At 43.9% G+C, this 13049-nt stretch overlaps 1 protein-coding gene across 1 annotated transcript in view; it reads left to right on the top strand.

Annotated features, from left to right (window-relative positions):
- The window catches only part of GLO1 (glyoxalase I), an 873638-nt gene that overhangs the window by 152567 nt on the left and 708022 nt on the right, over positions 1 to 13049 (top strand). The window lies entirely within an intron of this gene.

Genomic DNA, 13049 nt, shown 5'->3' with positions numbered 1-13049 from the left:
GGAGTCTTGGCTGGTGACTCTAGATCTCAAGGAGGCATACCTGCACGTCCCTATATGACCAGATTGCAGAAGATACCTCAGATTTCTTGCAGGATCAGAGCATTATCAATTCTCAGCATTGCCCTTTGGCTTATCTACTGCCCAGAGTATTCACGAAATGCCTGGCATCAGTAATTGCTCATTGCAGGCTTCAGGGAATTCAAATTTATCCATACCTGGACGACTGCCTGATACAAGCGGACAACAAGATCAAATTAACAAAAGATTTGGAAAAGGTTATTCACCTATTGCAAGCCTTGGGATACACAGTCAACATAAAAAAGTCAAGGCTGGTACCATCCCAAAGGATTACATTCTTGGGTGCAGAGCTGGACACATCAAATCAAATGGCATTTCTCACAGCAGAAAAGCAAAAACAACTACCACTCTATTTCATGGCATTAACAACGCAGAACCAGCTTACAGCAAGGAAAGTCCTGCAAGCCTTGGGTTACATGGCATCCTGCATAATATTGATCCCACATGCCAGACTACATATGAGGAAGTTGCAATAGTACCTAAGGAATTTATGGTCTCAGCACAAGCACAGCCTAGAAACCCTAATTCCATGCCTGAAGCAAAAATTCCTGTGGTGGGCTCAGGCCTGTCAGTTGAACAAAGGACTGCCTTTCCACAGCCCTCACCCAAGCCAGACTATCACCACGGACGCCTCAGACCTCGGTTGGGGGGCACACATGGTAGACAAGTGTATACAAGGCCTATGGACACAGGACCAGCTGAACCTACACATAAATCAAAAAGAGATGCTGGCAGTGAAACAGGCAATTCAGACATTCAGACCGTTTCTTCAACAAGGTCATTTGCTGATAAGGACGGACAACACCACAGTTATGTGGTATATCAACAAGCAGGGAGGCACACATTCATATCCTCTATGCTGGATGGCAATGGACCTGTGGAATGTGGCCCTGAACCTCAACATTCAGCTCCAGGCCATATTTGTGCCAGGAAAAGAAAATATACTAGCAGACACCTTAAGCAGAACTACCACGGATGCCCACGAAAGGATGCTGCATCCAGACATCTTCAAATCCATTACAAAGAAATGGGGGCTACCAGAAATAGATCTGTTCACATCCCCACACAACCACCAATTGAGAAAATTTTGCACAAGGACATACCACCCACTTGCTTGGAAGGTGGACTCCCTATCCTTCAGTTGGGAAAACCTAACAGCATATGCATTCCCACCTCTTCCTTTGATGCACAAAGTGCTACTGAAGATCAAAGAAGATCACCCAAGGATCATACTGATAGCTCCAGACTGGCCGAGGCAGCATTGGTACCCGCTTCTGAGGAGTATGTCTCGGGCACACGCATGGCCTCTACCTCTAGTTCCTTTGCTGCTAACACAGAACAACTTCAAGATCCTGCATCCAAACTTGAAAACACTGCAGCTAGCTGCTTGGAATCTTACATAAAACAAAATAACCCAGATTTATCTCCGAGGGTTAAAGACATTATCCTGGAGGCTCGCAGACCCTCCACAAGGAAGACTTATTCAGCAAAATGGAAAATATACCTCATTTGGAGTGCAGCAAAAGGAGAACATGTATCATTGGCAAACATAGCTAACATCCTGGAATATTTAGCAGAACTTTTCCACAATGGCCTGTCTTACTCCTCCATCAAGATTCATGCATCAGCAATTTCAGCAGAATATAACATGGGTCCTCCAGTCTTCTCTCATCCTCTACTCAGGCAGTTTGAGAGGAATTAAAAATGTAAAGCATCCAAGGAAGCCACCTTTGCCTACATGGGACCTGAATTTTGTGCTAGAAAAGTTAACACTTCCCCCTTTTGAACCAGCAGCAACAGCAGAATTACAGTTCTTATCTTGGAAAACTGCTTTCCTGCTTGCAATCAGTTCAGCAAGAAGGGTTTCTGAATTACAGGCATTAATGGCAGTACAGCCCTTCCTTATCTTCCATCAGGATAGTGTCCTTGAGAACTAACCCTACTTTTATGCCAAAGGTGGTCTCCAGGGTATCATTGAACCAAGCAATCCACCTACCAACATTCTTCCCCAACCCACAGAACAGGGGGGAAAGACTACTGCATACCTTGGATGTACACAGGCAATTGCGCTACTACCTGGACAGAACCAAGAACAATAGAAAAACTGACCAGCTTCTGGTAGCATATGCATCAGGAATGGAAGGAAAAGCAATTTCAAAACAGACTATCTCAAAATGGATAGGAAATTGCATTAGATTTTGTTACTCTTTTCATGGAAAGACAACTCCAGAAAACATCAGACCTCACTCCACAAGGGCTACAGCCACTACTACAGCTTTCTTACGAGGAGTGGCTACCAAAGACATTTTAGAGGCTGCTACTTGGAGCTCCGTGCATACATTTGCCAAGTATTATAATCTGCCTTTATACTCCAGATCCCGAGCAGGTTTTGCCACTGCTGTTTTGCAAGGGATCTTAACTACACCATAATCTTCTTAGTGCCTCCTCCCCAGTTTGGCTATGGTATTCTACCCATTTGTTAGGACTGCAGATGCATCCTTGAAGGACATAGTACAGTTTTGTACCTACCATAAATGCAGATGTCCGAGAGGTATGCATCTGCAGTCAGGATTACCCACCCTCCTTCCCCTCTGTGGTACTCCTAGGGTATTTGCCCATCTTGTAGCTAGCTGGGGAATCTATTATGGTGTATTTGTTTGTATGTATGTACATACATGTTTATTTTGGTTTGCTCTCTACTGTTTGGAATCATTTGCATTTATCCAAATTTAGCCTTCCTAGAGGGCACCTGGCATCTGGGGCAAGAAACACTGAGGAAAATGGCGTCGGCTGATGCCTTTATACCCAATTGACAGCAGCTATGACGTCGGGTGAAGTGCGACATCAGCCGAGGCCAGACCCAGACTTTGGAATCCGGCCGACCGAAGGGCTGCCTGAGGCAGGACAACCCATTTGTTAGGACTGCAGATGCATACCTCTCAGACATCTACATTTATGGTAGGTACAAAACTGTACTTTTTGGGGTGTGATAAATGTGATATCCATTCTCAGCAAGGATACAGAATATTGTATGTGCATGAACAGTCTAGTTGACCCCAACTAAGAAGGGTGGTCTCGGGATTTAGGACAATCGCCCTAACTGCTATGATGCTAGAGAAGGGTACAAGCAGTCTCTGTTCCTTGGCTGATGGTCCCTCTAGAGTTGGGGAAGGCTTGATAGTTGACAGGCTCAGGAGCAAAACCTATACAAACACCCCATTATGTCATGTTATAAGATGAAATCACATTATTGCATTATGGGAACATGATTAAATTTAAACCGCCATTGCTCTTGCAGTCCCTATTATGACCATTTTTAATCCTTTAATATGACAGAATGTCCATATGATTCTTCATTTTGTAGTTTCTTTCAAATGTTCCTTTCAGAATACACACTTTTGGCAAAAGAATGCAGTCAAATGTATGAATTAAAAATATCTGTGCAAAGTTGCTTTTTCTGTCACACACACAGCTAGAGAAGGTACAGTTGTGTAAAATCGTACCATAACAGTAGATGTTCTCCTCCACTGTTGCAGTATTATTCATAGAAGAGATATCCTGCCCAGGGCAGCCCAGCACTCTGCCAGTATGAAAAAGCTTAAAAAAGATCCGCTGTACGCCGTACATTACATTTATGCTCCCCGCACAGAACTTGGGGCATAGAAGGGACTGAATTGCCCCAGAAGAGAACATTCGCCATAGGGCAAGAGTCCATGCACAACCAGAAGGAAAAAATGCAGAACAAACGAGGAGTGGGAGGGAGTACTGCAGCAGTGAAGAGAAGGACATTTTACACAACTGTAGCTTGTCCTTTTATTTCACTGAAGTATTCTTCATAGATGGGATAGTAAGAAAGCTCAAGAAATAGAATGGGAGATGATGGGGGTGGAAGGCTGAGAAGAGCCCTCAACAAACCAGCATAAAATAGTTTCAGCAAAACCTGCTATGGCCCTAGAAACCATCAAACTTAATGCTTAGTAAAGGTATGCACTGATGACCAAGTAGCAGCTTCAAGGATGCAACTAGTGTCAAGCCCCTTGAAGGAGTTCCAACAGAAGTAGACAGATTTGCCATGAAAAGAATAACCAAAGAAAATGGTCCTGGATATCCAGGAGGAGATTGTTTGCTTAGAAACAGCTAAGCCCAAAGACTTGAGATGAAAAGAAACAAAAAGCTGATCAGACTTACGAATAGTCGCTAATTTTATCCAAATAGTATCTGAACTATCCCTGCAAATCCAAGGTATGCAGGACCCCTTCACTAACAGGCTGAGGAGAAGGGAATAAGGAGGGAAGTTGTACTGAGTGATTTGAGGACAACCCTTTTACTACTTTGGCATAAAAGGATTAGTATGCAAGGGACCACCCTGTCCCTGTGAAAACACAAAAAGGAGGAATGGCCATAAAGGAGTGGAGCTAAAATGCTCCAAGCAGAAGAGCCAGCAACAAAACTATCTTCTAGTACAGTGCGGCAAAGAAGCAGAGTCTACAGGCTCAAAAGGAGCCAGAGTAAATTTTTTCAAAACAAAATTAAGGTCCCAAGTAGGAGGAATATGTTTTCTTGGATGCCTGATGTGCAGGACGCCTTTAAGAAATTGACCTCAAACAAGAAGTCCAGGGAGGCTTCAGAGGCAGGCAGAAATGGCAGATGAATGTGTCTTAACAGAAGAATGGGACAATCCAGACTGGAACTGCTAACACAAATAAGAGGACCAGAGGAACCCCCACTGAAAAAGGGTCCTGGTTACAAGCATGGCATCAGACCAAAATTTTCCATTTGGACATGTTGTGGTTGAGGGATGTTCTTCGTCTTCCATTGCTGCAGTCCTTACTATTGGGTATAGTCCGCATCCAGTCGGCCCGAATACCAGAGTATAAGGCTGACGTCGGTCAGGGCGCATTAGACTGACGTCAGTACGTCAGGGTACTAATGCGCATGACCGGCGTCATATCCTCAGTCTTTTTTGCCGCGTGATCCGATGCAGAAGCAGTTTTGCGAGTGCAGGTTGGCGTTCTGAAATATTTCCGAAACCGGAGTTTCAGACCGAATCAGAGTTGGCTAAGTACCCTGGGGAACATTTTGGTTTTTCTTGCCTCAGTATTTAACCGGATGTCAGAAAAAGTGAATAACTGTATTTCTTGTGGGAAACAAATACCTCATAGGGATTACCATACATTGTGTATACCTTGTTTAGGGCCTGAGCACGGCGTTGTTGGTTGCCGCTCTTGTGCTAGGTTTAACAAACGCACTATTAAGAGGAGGTTAGACTGTGCCAGATTAGTGTTTGGGAAGCGTTGCAATTATAAAATGCCGCCGGATGCTCCGGCCCGCTTCATCCAAGAAGCGCAAGGACAAAACAGCGAGCCTAGGGTTGATGAACCGGCAGTCCCGGACGTCGGTTCTTTAGGTGGCTCAGTGGAGCCAGAGGTTTTGCCAGGAGTTTCTATGGAGTCTCAGGCAGAAACTTTACTGTTACAGGATGTACCCTCTCAGGAGGCAGGCCAGGCTGAGGGGCTTCTCAGGTAACTATTCTTCCCTCTCTTCCCAAAGTAGTTAGAGCCTCTCCTTCTGTTGCCAAAACTTCTTTTAGAGGTAGGCCAACTTCAGCTTCAGTAGGGGCTTCTCCTAGCCTTCGGGTTCTGTACCTAGGAAACATATGCTTAAAATGGCAGAAGATTTGATTACTATGATTAGAGGTTCTATGGGCCCTCCTGATAAGAGGCCTAGAGTGGAACCAGAGTTTGACAGTTTTGAACAGGGTTCAGGGGCTTCTGAGTCTTCTGCGGAAGATTTGCAGGAGTATCCTCATTATTCTGATTCTGATGTGGATGATGCCACTCCTTGGCTTCTCCTCCTGAGGATTTTTCATTTTCAGAGACTCTGCATTCCATGAGGGAGCACTTTAAATGGGAAGGCCAGGATTACTCTGATTCCAGGAAGAGGCTTAGGGAATTCTTGTTTTACCCCAGCATAGGCCCTTAGCTATACCTCCTGTGTTGAATGTGGTGGAAGATGTTTTGCAGAGGCTTCCCTGAACCCTGATTCTTTGCCTCCTGCTCCTGTTAAACCTGATAGGTACTATAGGGTGCCCGAAGCTCATAAGTATTTGTTTAAGAGTCCTAGGGCGGACCCAGAAACTGTTTCTCAGGGGCCTAAAGGTGTTAAGGCCTCTGTGGTTAAAAATCCTGTTCCCACTGACAAAGAGGCAAGGGCGTTAGATAGGTGGGGTAAGAAAGTGTATACTTCTTCCACTGTAGCCATGAGAGCGTTGAATTGTCAGTTTCACATGCTGAAATATCAAAATTATCTCCTTTCACAATTGAAATCTAAGGTGGATGCTTTGGCGGAAGGTATTGATTGTAAAGACTTGCTGGATTTAGTTTATGTGTCTGAACAAGTGGGCAAGCATTCTTTGCAATGTGGTTTTGATGCTGTGCAGGCCTCCTCGAGGGTGGCTGCCACTAGTTCTGTTCTTCGCAGGCATGCCTGGTTGAGGGATCAAAATTTGGCTGAGCATGTTAAGACAAGGATTTTGGATGCTCCTTTACAGTCTGATGTGTTGTTTGGTTCACCTGTGGAAGCAGTTTTAAAGAAAATGGAGGACAAAGCTAAGTCTATGCAAACTGTTAAAGATTTTTGCAGGTACAGCCACGAAGTTTAGTAGAAATTGGCCTGCTAAGGGGTGGACATATCCTGCTTATGATTCCCAGTCTAGGGGTAGGTCTAGACGTGGTAGGGGCAGGGCTCAAGGTTCTTTTAGGCCTAGAACAGGGAGTTCACCTGCTCAGACTTCTGGTGAGGGCAGGGGTCAGTCCTTTCGTAAACAGACCCAATGACCTGCCTTTTCAGCTGCCAGTAGATTCTCGTCTGGCAGCTCCTTTGGAAGGACAACTGTCTCTTTTCAAAGAAAATTGGGATTTAATTACTCAAGACAGATGGGTGTTGGACATCATTCAGCCAGTCCCTGTATCAGAAAGGGGCCTAGGATTTTATTCTCGCATGTTCCTAGTACCAAAGAAGGGGAACACGTGGAGACTGCTTTTGGATTTATCTCTCCTCGACACTTATCTGGACATTCCCAAGTTCAAGATGTTGACGTTACAACAGCTTTTACCCCTGCTGGGCAAAGATCACTGGATGGTAACTTTAGATCTCAGGGAAGCTTACCTTCATGTGCCTATCAGGCTAAGTTACAGGAAGTATCTGCGGTTTCGAGCTGGAGATTCTCATTATCAGTTCTCTGCATTGCCCTTTGGCTTATCTACTGCGCCCAGAGTATTCACAAAGGTTCTGGCTCCAGTGATAGCTTACTTCAGGCTACAAGGACTTCAAATCTATCCTTATTTAGACGACTGCCTGATTCTGGCTCAAGAAAAGGAAGACCTTCTACAGCATCTGGAATATCTTATAGCAGTGCTACGATGCCTAGGGTATTCTGTGAACGAAATAAAGTCCAGTCTAGTACCCTCTCAACGCATGTGCTTTCTGGGTGTGAGACTGAATACAGCAGCCCAGATGGCCTTTTTAACCCCGGACACACAAAAGAGTCTGTCACTTTACTTCCATCAACTATCTCATCAGTCCGTGCTGACTGCAGAGACAGTCCTTCAAGCATTAGGGTTCATGGCATCTTGTATTCTGGTGCTTCCCAATGCCAAACTGCATATGAGGAAGTTACAATGGTATCTCAAAAATGTATGGACACAGCACTGCCAGGATTTAGACACTGTCATTCAAATAATACCTTGCCTTCAAAGAGAATTTTTGTGGTGGGCTCAGGAATGTCACCTAAACAAGGGACTCTCTGTGACCCGGCCAGAGGCAAGTCAGATTTTACCGACAGATGCCTCAGACATTGCTTGGGGAGCTCATCTAAATGGAAAGTGGATACAAGACAAGTGGCCTGCCAGACTACAGCATCTACATATCAACATGAAGGAGATGTTAGCAGTCCAGTTCGCATTGCTGGCTTTCAAGGAGTTACTTCTTCCAGGGCAGGTGTTGATTCTAACAGACAACACAACTGTCATGTGGTACTTCAACAAACAAGGGGAACACATTCTTATCCTCTATGCAGGCATGCAATGATTTTATGGGAGACTGCGCCACGCTTGCACCTAACTCTTCAGGCAAGGTTTCTGCCAGGAGCACAGAACTCCTTAGCAGATGTGTTAAGCAGACAAATCATGGATCCCCACAAGTGGAAACTGGATCTTCATGTATTTCAGAAATTGACAGTGTCATGGGGAACTCCAGACATAGATCTGTTCGCTTCTCCACTAAACCACCAGCTGCCACAGTTTTGCACAAAGGGGTTTCATCACACAGCTTGGAAAGTGGATGCTCTGTCTTTCAGTTGGACAAACCTTCATGTGTATGCCTTTCCACCTCTGCCTCTTCTTCCAAAGGTACTGTTAAAGGTCAGACAGGACAGGCCAAGGATGATTTTGATAGCTCCAGATTGGCCTCGCAACACTGGTACCCTCTACTACGGAGTCTGGTAAAGAAGCCTCCATGGCCTTAACCTTTGATTCCACATCTGTTATCCCAGCAGGACGGTCATCTGCTCAATGTCAAGCTTCACTCTCTTCATCTGACAGCCTGGCATATTCTGTGTTGAAACACAGCAGGTCTCAACTTCCTCAACAAGTTTTAAATGTGCTTATGGAAGCTAGAAGACCTAGTACAAGGAAAGTGTACGCAGCAAAATGGAAGAGATTTTTATTTTGGAGTAAAGCAAAGAATTTGGAGATTTCTGAGCCTAATTTGAGTATGGCTCTTCAATATCTTACTGAGTTACTGGACAAGGGTCTGTCCTTCTCTTCCATTAAGATTCATGCTGCAGCAATCTCAGCTCACTATGATTGTGACCCACCATTGTTTTCGCATCCTTTGTTCAAGCAGTTTCTTAGAGGGGCAAAAAATATAAGACCCCCACGTAGAGCTCCTACTCCTGCTTGGGATCTCAATTTTGTGTTGGAAAAACTTACTCTACAACCTTTGAGCCTGCGGCTACTGCTGAATTAAAATTTTGTCATGGAAGACTGTTTTTGTTGGCTATTACTTCTGCAAGAAGGGTGTCTGAGTTGCAGGCCCTTATGGCAGTCGAGCCCTTTTGATTTTCCATAAGGATAGGGTATCATTACGTACTAATCCTTCCTTTATGCCTAAGGTGGTTTCTAGTGTGGCTTTAAACCAAACTATTCATTTGCCTACCTTTTATGCAGACCCCCAAAATAAAGGGGAAAAGATTTTGCATACTTTGGATGTACACAGGCAATTGCGTTATTACTTAAGCAGGACTAAGGATTTTAGGCAGTCTCAGCAGTTGTTTGTTTCTTTTGCTTTGAGTTCAAGAGGGCAAGCCTGTGTCAAAACAAACTATTTCTAGGTGGATTGGCTTTTGCATTGCATTTTGTTATTTCCATCATGGCAAGGAGGTTCCAGCTGGGATTAGGCCTCATTCCACTAGGGCTACTGCCACTTCAACAGCATTTCTACGGGGGGTGGCAACTAAGGATATTTTGGAAGCAGCTACTTGGAGTTCAGTGCATACTTTCTCTAAGCATTATCACCTTCCTATCTACTCTAAGTCTAGGGCTGGTTTTGCCACAGCTGTTTTGCAAGGCATGTTGTCAGCTCCTGCTTCTTTATGATTTGCCAGCCTCCCTTACCTCTGCTTTGGGATTCTACCCAATAGTAAGGACTGCAGCAATGGAAGACGAAGAACATAGTACAGTTTTGTACCTACCATAAATGTAGATGTTCGAGGATTCCATTGCTGCAGTCCAATTTACCTCCCTCCTTCCCCTCTGTTTAGGGGTGGTTGTGTAGGTGATTTACCTGCTTATATTTTTGTATATATTGTTCATGTTTTGGTGCAGGTATTTTGGGCCTTGTCTTTTTAGGGTCTTCTGACATCTGGGGCAAGAAAAGACTGAGGATATGACGCCGGTCATGCGCATTAGTACCCTGACGTACTGACGTCAGTCTAATGCGCCCTGACCGACGTCAGCCTTATACTCTGGTATTCGGGCCGACTGGATGCGGACTATACCCAATAGTAAGGACTGCAGCAATGGAATCCTCGAACATCTACATTTATGGTAGGTACAAAACTGTACTTTTCCCTTCTTGGATGACATTAACTCTATTTAGTAACATTAAATTACAATACCAAGGGGGGGGGGGGTTGTGGCGCCCAGCAATTGTGCTATTATTTGGTGTTGCTAAATATTCAGTACAATAACAAGGCATTCAGACCAACTGGCAAAAATGGCATTTGAACTGGTGGCAAAAGAAGTTCTAGGGAGTTGCATCTGTACATCCCTTTTATGCCCTACATTCTGTGCAGGGAGCATAAATGTTGCGTACCAGGCATACAAGATCTCCTTTTTAGGCTTTTTCATACTGGCCGACCATCAGGCTGCCTTGGCAGGACATCCCTTCTATGAAGAATACTGCAACAGTGATGGAGAAGACATTCTTTTTTTACAGTGCTGTAGCTGTAATACCTGTTCTCGGGTAGAAATTTTGCAAAGATTTTTGTTCTCAGGGTGAGGCATGTAGGGGCATACAAGGTAGAAAAGTTCCATGCTAGAAGGTTTAAGTTTTGGTTTACTTATGTGATGTGTGAACCCAACATAATCACTTCAGTTACAGTATTTCACATCAGAGAATGTAATGTGCAGCTCTGAAGTACAAAATGGGATCATTGTGTAGTAAAGTCGTAACAGCACATACAAATTTTCAGTTGTACTCCATATGTTTTGTGAATGAATGTGACTGTGAAACTGGCCAGGAGTTGTGGGATCTGAACAACTGATTGACCTAGCAGTTGTGCAGTGTTGGCTTTCTGAGCCATTTGCACTTCTATTTTCCATGGTAAATAAGTACATAATTTTAGCCATGGTATTGTCTTCCTTTTTGCCTGAGCATTCTGCTCTTGCAGTTGACCAAAACATTTTAGCTGCCTTCTTTATGCTTGTCCACTGAGATCTTTGTGTCCTTTGAAATGGCTTGTTTCGACTTTGGGGACCAAAAGTATTTGTAGATTGAGTAGCTTTTTTAGTTCCATGTTATCTTGGTAGAAATGTGGGGGAAACACTGTCAGACCATGTCTGAGGGTAGACAGTTGCATAACCTGTTAGAATGCTGCTGACAAGCCATTGATGATATACTGTAGAAGGGTCCACTTACAAGAAGTGCTCAAGTTTGTCTTGACCTCTGTCCACAATATAGTCTGGCGGTACAAACTCTGGATTCCCACCCTAAAGGGGGTGTGCTAGTTTTGCAGTAGTTGTACTTCAGGATGATAATTTTCAGAGTACGATTCATAGCTGTTCATCCGGGTACTGGACATGATTGAGGCTGGCTGAAAAGCTTCCATCCAGCAGGTATTCTATGAATCTTTCCCAAGTGAAAAAGCATTTCCATTTGGGGGAACATTGTCATTTCGGTTTACAAGTCATCTGATCCATTAAGCACTTAGATGACTGTTTTGCTGTTTAGTGTGCATGTTGGCAAGTTCTGCAATTTATATTCTTGTGAAGAAGACTGACCTAGCACTGTCTGTTCTAGAAGCCATTTTATTTTTTTTATTTTTCTATTTTACATTTGTTGACCGGGATAGTCCGGCTGGATACACGATCCATGATTTATAAGGGGTTATGAATCTTTCTCTTCCTTTGAGGAAGCCTTCCTTCAGACTTGAATGGCATGATCAGCAGGCTGTTGGAATTTACTGGACTTTTGGCTTTAATGTTAATCTTTTTAAAGATGCTTTACCTTGTGTGCATTACCTTTTCTTACAGGATGTGCACTTGTAGAGAAACCTGTTTTGTATTTGCAAGGGTTTGAGTGTTCCTATTGTCCAACTCGCATTTCATCTGTGGAGTCAGAATTGTGTTTGAACCAGTCTGAATTTTTCTGTATGGGTCAAAGTTGGAGAGGAGTCCCTTCACACCTTACACATAAACCAGCTTAAGAGTCTACTTGATGGGTAATACTGGCTTTCTAGTTGTTAGGTGGCTTGGACACTCTAAATTGGCCGTGTGTTTGTGTGTGTGTTTGTGTGTGTGTGTGTTTGTGTGTGTGTGTGTGTGTGTGTGTGTGTGTGTGTGTGTGTGTGTGTGTGTGTGTGTGTGTGTGTGTTTGTGTGTTTGTGTGTTTGTGTGTTTGTGTGTTTGTGTGTTTGTGTGTTTGTGTGTTTGTGTGTGTTTGTGTGTGTGTGTTTGTGTGTGTGTGTGTGTTTGTGTGTTTGTGTGTGTGTGTGTGTGTGTGTGTGTGTGTGTGTGTGTGTGTGTGTGTTTGTGTGCCTTCTGTGGAAGGTTGGGCACCGGCCTGGCAACTCGATACTGTAAAACTCCACTGTCAATCATGAAGCGGACAGGTGATCCACTGTGGTGATCCCTAACCGGGAAAAGCCGAAAGAAGAAGGTCTAGCGTCTGGGAGGAAGGGTTTGGCAAGTTGTCAAGCAAAATGCGCTCCCAGGAAGATTGCCTACTTGCTTTGTAATTCACTTTGTGGTAGCTCACCTTGCATTGTAAATGTTGCTGCACTCTGTTAGAGATGTGTGTGCTTCCAGTGTTTTTTTTTTTTTTTTCACTGATAGTTGTATTTTGTTTTTGAATTTTCACATGATTTTTTAATGCTGCTTGGGGTTTCTTCCTAGTTGTAGACCTCCAGAGTAGGGCCTTTGAAGTGGTGAAGTACATGTCTATTGTAACGCTCTCTGTGAGGGGAGCTGTCCTTAGTAGGTCCTAGTTACTGGTAGTCTAAGATCTTAGTCAAGTGACAGCTACTGGATTTCACTGAAAGTCAAACAAGTACATGTCTATCTTTCCTTTATTTCATAAAATGGGCTCACTCAGTGGTTGGGTATGAATTGGCAAGTTTAAGGATGGCTTACTTTCCTGGTGAATCATGTAATGCCAAAGCATGCTTATTTACATGGTATGTGCACTCTGAA

Source organism: Protopterus annectens, chromosome 1.part1 (genome assembly GCF_019279795.1).
Source record: "Protopterus annectens isolate FY-2018-M chromosome 1.part1, PAN1.0, whole genome shotgun sequence".
NCBI classification, from domain to species: Eukaryota; Metazoa; Chordata; order Ceratodontiformes; family Protopteridae; genus Protopterus; species Protopterus annectens.
Note: the sequence above shows the minus strand (reverse complement) of the source record. Positions and strands in the feature narration are given on the sequence as shown.